Consider the following 9,040-nt stretch of genomic DNA (forward strand, 5'->3'; position numbering starts at 1 on the left):
ATTGAACTTGTCAATGTGGTCCAGGTGATGTTAGTTCGCCGGATCCTGCCTTGTCAACACCGGACTTGCAATCTATGGGAATTCGATCCGGCCAAGCACCAAACCTTGCGGGAGCTTTTCGGCTCCTCGCACAAGGAGATCTGGAAGGTGCTTTTCAAGTCCAGAAAATCATGGCCGGACTCCGCCGAAGACCGTGGGTACCAACTGTCCCGCCCTGCAAGTTCGGTAGGTAATCGTATTTTTTGCCCACATAACCCAAGGGAAGCGCTTAAGGTTTTTTCCATAATTCTCCAAGGGCTGGACGAAGAAGGCGGAGCAGATCCATTGTCCGGCCCCGCTGCCCGAAGAACCGGCCGTCCCACTTCTGACGAAGATGCTAGTCCTGGCGCCTTACAAGGTGCCGAAGAAGACAGCCGAGAAGGAGGCCAAAAACACCCGGGGCGGCCTTCGTCGCCGCGGCACTTCGGACACAATGTCCGAAGGCTCTGATGCCCGTTCCGCCTCCGAAGAGGACGACGAGGAGGAGGAAGATGAATCCCTTACGGGGGAAAGAAAGAAGAGGACGGCCTCCGCACACTTGGAGGCCGAGTTGCCTAAAAGGGGGAAAGTTCCTCCTCCGGAGGAGTCCACTGCCGCCGCCGACAGCGGCCAGGCGTGGGATCCCAGGGCCCAGCCCCTGGTGAACTCGTGAGTATATACAGTCCGAATACGTTTATGCGTTCACACTCATCATGGCATAATATTTTAACCCGAGCCATATTTTTTGCAGTCCGGCAAGGTCTCATACCGAACAATCCTCATCAGAGGATTCGCTGAGCTCGGATGCTATGGAAAGCGGGACGCCTCCGAAGGCCCCTTCCTTCGAACAGGTGAATACCATCGAGGCTTCATCCCAGAGGGACCCCGGCCAAGGGGGAAAGGAAAAGACCGTGAAGGCGGCGCCTGGAGGTCAAACTTCAGGGGCCGAACACATGGGGGAGAAAATTACCATGGGAGCTGACGACGGGGGCCATCCTGAATTCGGCTCCCAGCCGGATGCAGTTCCGGAGATCAATACGGCTCCAGAATCAGGCAGGCAGCCCCTCTCGGCTGGAGGGGGCATACCGGCAACCTGTGTCCAGCCAGATGTGTTGGATGCTTTGTTGGTGGCGCTGAAGAGCGCCTCCATCGTCGATGAGCACCGTGCCCTTATGGGTGCGGTGATTGAGAAGATTCAGTCTGCTGAGAGTGGATTGAATGGAGCCTGTATCAGCCTTATAAAAGGTTTTGAGGTATGTTTTTCGAAGAGTGTCATGGTATGGATAGTAGCCCCTGATACACTGTTCGGTGAAAGAAAAAGCCGGACAGAGGATCAAATTTTATGTTCGCAGGAAGACTCATTGAATGACATCTACTTCTCTTCTGTTATAAGCAGGCGTCTGTAGCGGCTGCTGCCTCTCATACTGCGGAGATCTCCGGACTGAATCAAAGTCTGGAGTGGGCCAAAGAAGAACTTGGCCAGTTGAAAATGCAGTTGGGAGATAAACAAGGTATGCACAAGTCTTGTCCGCGTTTATTGCGAATGAATTTTCAGTACGATGAAATAGGCTTCATGATTTGCAATAGGGATGGTGACCGAAGTCGAGGCCCTTAAGAAGGTTGTGGCCGAGGCCGAGAAAAAGGCAACCACAGAGCAGGCTCTTCGTGAGAAGTACGAGGCGAGGGTTACAAGAGGCCGTGAAGAAATGCGAGACCTTGGAGCAGAGTTTAGCGGAGAAAGAATCCGAACTCACTAAGGCGCATCAGGCCATGAGCGATTCCCGGGGGGAAACCCAAAGCGCCCTGCAGGGGATCCAAGAGGCGAGGAAGATCGTGGCGGGTAAGGCTTTTTCCTTGTAAAGCAAGTATTTGAGGAGAAGATTATGTTTCTAATTTTGAATTTGGATTTCTCTAGGGGTATTTGCGGAGCTGCCCCGCAGCATATCGGATGCCGCCCAATTCTACCAGCCGAAGAAAGGAACACTGCGGATAAGCTCTTCTAGTCGCAGTATTTGGCACCGAATTATCCGGTGCCTTTTGCCGATCAACTGAAACAGCTGATCGAACTGCATAAGGCGGCGGAACTAGCCATGAAGGACTTGATTATCCGGCTGTGGCCTGCCGAGCCGATTCCAGGCAGCTACTTCGGGCTCGTGAAGCAGCTTGTAAGCGCTTGCCCTCGACTTGACGTCATCAAGCGGTCGGTCTGCATAGAGGGTGCATGAATGGCCTTCGCCCGCGCGAAGGTGCACTGGGGGAAGATGGATGCTGAGAAGCTGATGACCGAAGGGCCGCCAGAGGGGAAGGAGCACCGCAAGCCCGAATTATATTATGAAGGTATCCTGAAAGGAACCTACCTTGCAGCGGAGCTATGCACCAAGGACATTATATTCCCATGAATGCCAATCATGTTGTCCTTTGTAATGTTTGAACAAGGTCATTTATTTATTGCCTGTTATATAAAAGTTTACCCTCCTGTGCGGCCGTTTTATATATTAAGCCTGAGAGTTGGCCAGTCGTCGGCTTCTGCCCCCATGTAAGAAGTACGGGGGTGTTTGGGATAAACCTGAGCACTCTTTATCCCAGTTTTGGGTCCTTCGAAGGAGGTGCTCAGCACAACGAACCAGGCAATCGGACTATAGGGCTTTATCACTCTCACTTAGCCATAGGAGCTTTAGTAAGGTAGGCGCAGCCCCTAGTGTTCGGAAGACCGTACTAGGGGCTCTATAAGCACCTGATCAGAGGAAAAACCGATCCATCGCACGCTGCATTGGTTATGGCATTATGCGGGAGAAATCCTTAAAGATTTTACGACCTCTCGAACAGCTGACCAGCTCTCGCCGTATCATGAAAGTCAGTTTTCGGCTTTCTCTACTGAGGTGCTTGTCCGAAAGAACCGGGACACAATCGCAGTAGTTCTCCCAGTGCTACCTTAGCCGATATAGCGGAACGTAAGGTACCAAAACATGGGAGCCGGGCAAACCCAACTATTGACCCAAGACATGATTCGGGGCTGATGCATATAGTGTTATAAGTTCGGGGTGCCGAACTTCCACGAAGGTGTTCGGACTTTATTGCCGTACTGTGGGTAAAACGAAGCCCCTGGCACGTTTAAAGGCATATCGCGATGTACGGGTGCCACTCGACAATAGAGTTTTAATAAGAAATGACAGCAGAAAAGCGTCATACAAATCCACATATTTTATTTGAATAGTACGTCGATGCGTATAAGACAGGTAATAATGGAAAAGAAATACGACTATGGAACCTGCTGAGACCAGGGAAGAAGAACCTGCGTGTGGATCCGGAGTTTAGTCGGATGGTCATCGCGGGGAATATCTAAGGATTCCCTTGCACGTTCGGGCTGCCTCCATATCGCCCGTCCTGGTCGGCGCAAAGGTGAACCTGCGAAGGAAGTGTAAGAAATGTTTACGTGCCGGAGAGTGGTTGAGCCGCTGAGTGCGGCCTGTCCTGGCCTTCGCCGGAGTGTTTAACTGAGCTCCGGACGAGCCGGGCTATCCTTCCGCGAAGTAGTTCGGAGGCCGTTGACGGTGTCCGGGAGCTTGGCCATCGACTCGAGGTTCGGCTGCAAGGTGCTGCTCATTGCTTCTGCTGTTAAGACAGTGGTGTACTCGTTGATGCCGAAGTAGAGTTCGTCTTGGCCATTAACCGTGATGACGCTGCATGGACCGGGCATTTTGAGCTTACGGTAGGCATAATGTGGCACTGCGTTGAATCGAGCGAACGCGGGTCGTCCGAGCAGTGCCTGATAATCACTGCGGAAGGGGACGATTTCGAAGATTAACTCTTCGGTACGGTAATTGTCAGGTGATCCGAAGACTACCTCAAGGGCGATGGAGCCTGTACAGCTGGCTTCCACACCTGGTATAATGCCTCTGAAAGTGGCTTTAGTGGGTTTGATCACCGAATGATCGATGCCCATCTTACGCACTGTGTCCTGGTAAAGCAGGTTTAAACTGCTGCCTCCGTCCATAAGGACTCGCGTGAGGTGGAACCCGTCAATTATTGGGTCGAGGACTAGTGCGGCTGGGTTGCCCTGATTGGCGTTAACCGGACGATCCATGCGGTTGAAGGTGACCGGCCCTAGTTTATATTGTGGGACGACTAGTTCCGTTAAGTTGGCATCCCTAGGGATGCGTATCTGGTCCGGGTTGAGAATTTGGGTGGTGTTTACCACGTTCACCGTTTGGATTTGCGGGGGAAATTTCTTTTGTCCTCCTGTGTTCGGTGATCTGGGCTCTTCGTCGCCATCATCGCTTTGAGACCCCCCTTTAATGTTTTTGGCGCCTGCCCTGCCGGCTTGTTTGAAGACCTAGCATTCTCTGTTGGTATGGGTGGCTGGCGTCCCTGGGGTGCCATGAATTTGGCATTGACGATCGAGTATGCGGTCCAGACTGGATGGACCCGAATTGTTATTTTTGAGGGGCCCTTTCCGCTGACCGGACTTTGAGCCACTAAACCCGGCATTAACTATCGTATCTTCGGCGTTTTCACCATATTTGTGACGCCTGTGTTTGTTGCGTCATGGCTTGCCGTTGCTATCCCTGGCCTCTGATGTGCCAGGTTTGCTTGTTGTGTTGTTACTACGAGCCAACCAGCTATCTTCGCCCGCACAAAAGCGGGTCATAAGTGTCGTGAGGGCTGCCATGGATTTTGGCTTCTCCTGACCGAGGTGCCGGGCGAGCCACTCGTCACGGATGTTATGCTTAAATGCCGCTAAGGCCTCTGCATCTGGACAGTCGACAATTTGGTTCTTCTTAGTTAGGAACCGGGTCCAGAATTTCCTGGCCGATTCCCCTGGCTGCTAAATTATATGACTTAAATTGTCAGCATCCGGCGGTTGCACATAAGTGCCCTGGAAATTGTCCAGGAATGCATCTGCCAGGCTCTCCCAACTTCCGGTGGAGTTTGCCGGCAAGCTATTCAGCCAATGCCGGGCCGACCCTTTGAGTTTGAGCGGGAGGCACTTGATGGCGTGCAGATCATCCCCGCGGGCCATGTGAATGTGGAGGAAGAAGTCTTCTATCCATACCGCGGGGTCTGTGGTACCATCGTATGATTCAATGTTCATGGGTTTAAACCCTTCTGGGAATTCATGATCCATTACTTCATCGGTGAAGCATAGGGGGTGTGCGGCGCCTCTGTGCCGGGCTATGTCACGACGCAGTTCATACGAGTCTTGTCTGCTGTATTCGGCCCGACCGGATTTGCTTTTAGTGCATCCGGCGTGACGATCATCGTCACGCGTTGGGGCGCGACCCCGTGATCCGTAGATCGATCTTGTATGTCTTGCTTTGTTTTCCAATACATCTCGCAGGCCCCGCCTATTGCCCCGGGCTTTGGTGTTTTTGTTTGTCTAGCGACGGGGTGTGGGCTGGACTTCGGGCTGATATGCCCCTCTGTCTCGGCCACGAGGTGGCCGATCTGCCGCATCATACGCTGGTAATGTAGGTTCTAATGCTTCCTCCTCGAGTTGGGGTAGCAACCTGCGCTTTGGGTAACTCTTGGTTTGGCGTTCCAGTTCGTATTCCTCGGCCGCAAGGACTTCAGTACATCTGTCTGCTAGCAGATCTTGATCAGCTCGAAGCTGTTGTTGCTTTTTCTTCAGGCTGTTTGCTGTGGCTATGAGCCGGCGCTTGAAGCGCTCCTGTTCGACGGGATCCTCAGGCACGATAAATTCTTCGTCGCCGAGGCTCACCTCGTCTTCGGAGAGAGGCATGTAATTGTCATCCTCTGATTCTTCGTCTGCTGCCTGTTCCAGAGGGCTAGCTTGTTCATTTTCCCACTCTAGGTCTGGCTGGAGGGGATTGTCATCGTCTTCGCCACCATCCGGAGCGTTATTGTCTCTTGTGCCGGTATCGCTGCTTTTGCTATGGCGGGACTTAGAGCGGCGCCGCTGACGTCGGTGCTTGGATTGCTTCTTGGAGGGATTGTCCTCTGCTGTCTTATCGCCATCGCCTTCTTTTGGGGTGTCCACCATGTATATTTCATATGATGAGGTGGCAGTCTAGTGCCCTGTGGGCGGTGGTTCTTGCTCGTCTCCTGCATCGTCGTCCATACTGTCGATGTCTTCAGAGCCGAAGTCGAGCATGTCGGTTAAATCGTCGACAGTGGCTACTAAGTGGGTGGTGGGTGGGGAGCGAATTTCTTCATCGTCTGCATCCCATTCTAGCCGGACATAGTTCGACCAAGGGTCTCCTGACAGGGAGAGAGACCTCAATGAGTTTAACACGTCGCCAAAGGGTGAGTGCTGAAAGATATCCGCGGAGGTAAACTCCATGATCGGTGCCCAGTCGGATTCGATAGGCACGGACGCAAGCGGCTCGGAGCCCGTGACCGGGGACGAATCCAAGTGTCCGGCCACACGGGTCTCATAGGAAGTGAAGTCAGCTTTTGGCTCTATCACCGCTGAGTGCGCGGCCTTCGTGGCGGGGTCCATCCACCCGTCCTCAGACGGCGCAATTTGTTCCGGATTGAGGGCCGGAGTAGTTGCATGTGTGCTCTCCCGAACACTGTCCGACAGCAGAGCTAAGTCATGCTCGTCGTGATTGTGCGGCGCACCTGACATGGGATCGATTCCATCGAAGATCAAGTCTATGCGGATGTCGGCAGTATAGTTCAAGTTTCCAAACCTGACCTGATGGCCAGGGGCGTAGCTCTCGATCTGCTCCAGATGGCCAAGCGAGTTGGCCCGCAGTACAAAGCCGCCGAATATGAAGATCTGTCCAGGGAGGAAAACCTCACCCTGGATCGCATCGTTGCCAATGATCGAAGGGGCCATCTAGCCTTATGGTGATGGCACAGTGGAACTCTCAATGAAAGCACCAATGTCGGTGTCAAAACCGGCGGATCTCGGGTAGGGGGTCCCGAACTGTGCGTCTAAGGCGGATGGTAACAGGAGGCGGGGGACACGATGTTTACCCAGGTCGGGCCCTCTCGATGGAGGTAATACCCTACTTCCTGCTTGATTGATCTTGATGATATGAGTATTACAAGAGTTGATCTACCACGAGATCGTAGAGGCTAAACCCTAGAAGCTAGCCTATGGTATGATTGTTGTTGTCCTACGGACTAAACCCTCCGGTTTATATAGACACCGGAGGGGGCTAGGGTTACACAAAGTCGGTTACAAGGGAGGAGATCTACATATCCATATTGCCAAGCTTGCCTTCCACGCCAAGGAGAGTCCCATCCGGACACGGGACGAACTCTTCAATCTTGTATCTTCATAGTCCAACAGTCCGGCTAAAGAATATAGTCTGGCTGTCCGAGGACCCCCTAATCCAGGACTCCCTCAGCCGGGAAAACCTGTGAAGCCCCACACCCTCCTCCGTCCGCCACCCAGCCGGAGCCTCTTCCCCGACAACGTCGTCCGCAGCAACACCTCGACGTCCCTCATCCACCGTACCGGATGAGGATCCGTCGTCGATCTGGTCGTCCCGCCGGTTCAGCTACCCCGTCCTCCACCTCCAAGGAGCTGCCCCGACGTTCCCCTCGTCTTTCGCGCCACCTCCATTCCCACACCGCCGTCTTCATCTGCACCACCGGAAGAGCATCATCACACCGTTTCCTTGGATGAAGCTGCGGCCTAATCGGCGCCACCAAAGAGGTTGTACACTAATCGCCACATTTTCTTCTTGATTCGATCTCACGATGCTGCCGGCGCTCGGTCCCGAGCCGACACGGCGTGGCTCCATCCACGGCGGCGTCGCCGGCCACTTCCTCCACGGCGTCGCTCCCTAGGCGGTGACATCCACATCAGTAGGAGCTGCTGCTGCTTTATCTCTCGCTCGCGCTGCTGCTCTGCTCTTGCTCTCGGTCCCCTGCCTGGTCTGCTCTTGCTCACGTTGCTGCTCTCGCTCTTGCTCTTGCTTGCGATGCTGCTTCGATTTAGCTACACTTCAGTCGACTGAATCAAATTTTGGGTCAGTCAATTTTCAGGGGGTGGGGGGTGGCTCGCCGGAGTTAAGGAAGAACCAGCCGCAGCAGGGAGGGGGGCTCGCCGGAGAGGTACCCCACTATCTATCTTATGGTTCAGGGTGGGGGCGGTGGTCGCCGGCGGTGGTGGGGCGGTGGCGTGGGGATCGCCGGAGAAAAAGCTCGGCAGGGGGGCTAGAGGGATGGCTGGGGCGGCGGCGGACCGGCGGTGGGGAGTGTTTTCGGGGCGGGCGGGGCAGCGCACCGCGGGCCGTGAGCGGCGGGGGCGGCTGTTTGGCCGGTGGTGGCTGGCGGCTCAGGGGGTGGAGGTTGAAGAGAAACTGCAGGCCCTTGATTTTGTATCCAACGGCTGCAAAATCGACTGACCAGAGATGAAAAAGTCAGTCGACTGACATGTAGCCTAACCTCTAGTGCGTTCAGTTTCGACAACAAAATTCAGTTTCGACAGTTAAGTTCAGTTTCGACAGTTAAATTCAGTTTCGACAGTTAAGTTCAGAGATGAGCGGCTGATGTATACATCTAGCACTGTGTGGTTATGTATTTTACGTCATCTATTGGAGATGCTATTAGAATTCCACTCAGGTTAACGTTGTCTCTCTTGTCCTGCTTCAGCCTCGGCGTCGTACAACTCACCGAAGCTGCTCCAACGATGAAACCCTCCATCACAGCGGAGCAGTACCTCGGGCTCCATCTCCAGACGCCTAAGATCTTCTTCCCCTCCTCCGACAACAAAGTTAGCCGGAGCATCCTCACCGGCCAACCCAATCACGCTGAGATCAACATGGCTTCGCCAAAGAGGTTGTACACTTCTTGTGGTTTGACTTAATCTCACCATGCTTTTTTGCATCCTGTGATCTTCCAATTCTTGTGAACCAAACACCCAGATTGGCAGAAATCCTGTGTTTTTAAATTCTCTTTTTTGCACGTGCATTCCTATCCTATTCCTATCTATTTCCTATCCCTGCATTGTTAGAATCCTCAAATTCAAACAAGCCCTTACACAATTACTTCTATTACAGATACGTGTCAAAGAAAACCTTGTGTGGTTTGTCCTGCTCCTGTG

The sequence above is a fragment of the Triticum aestivum genome, chromosome 5D (assembly GCF_018294505.1).
Source record: "Triticum aestivum cultivar Chinese Spring chromosome 5D, IWGSC CS RefSeq v2.1, whole genome shotgun sequence".
Taxonomy (NCBI): domain Eukaryota; kingdom Viridiplantae; phylum Streptophyta; class Magnoliopsida; order Poales; family Poaceae; genus Triticum; species Triticum aestivum.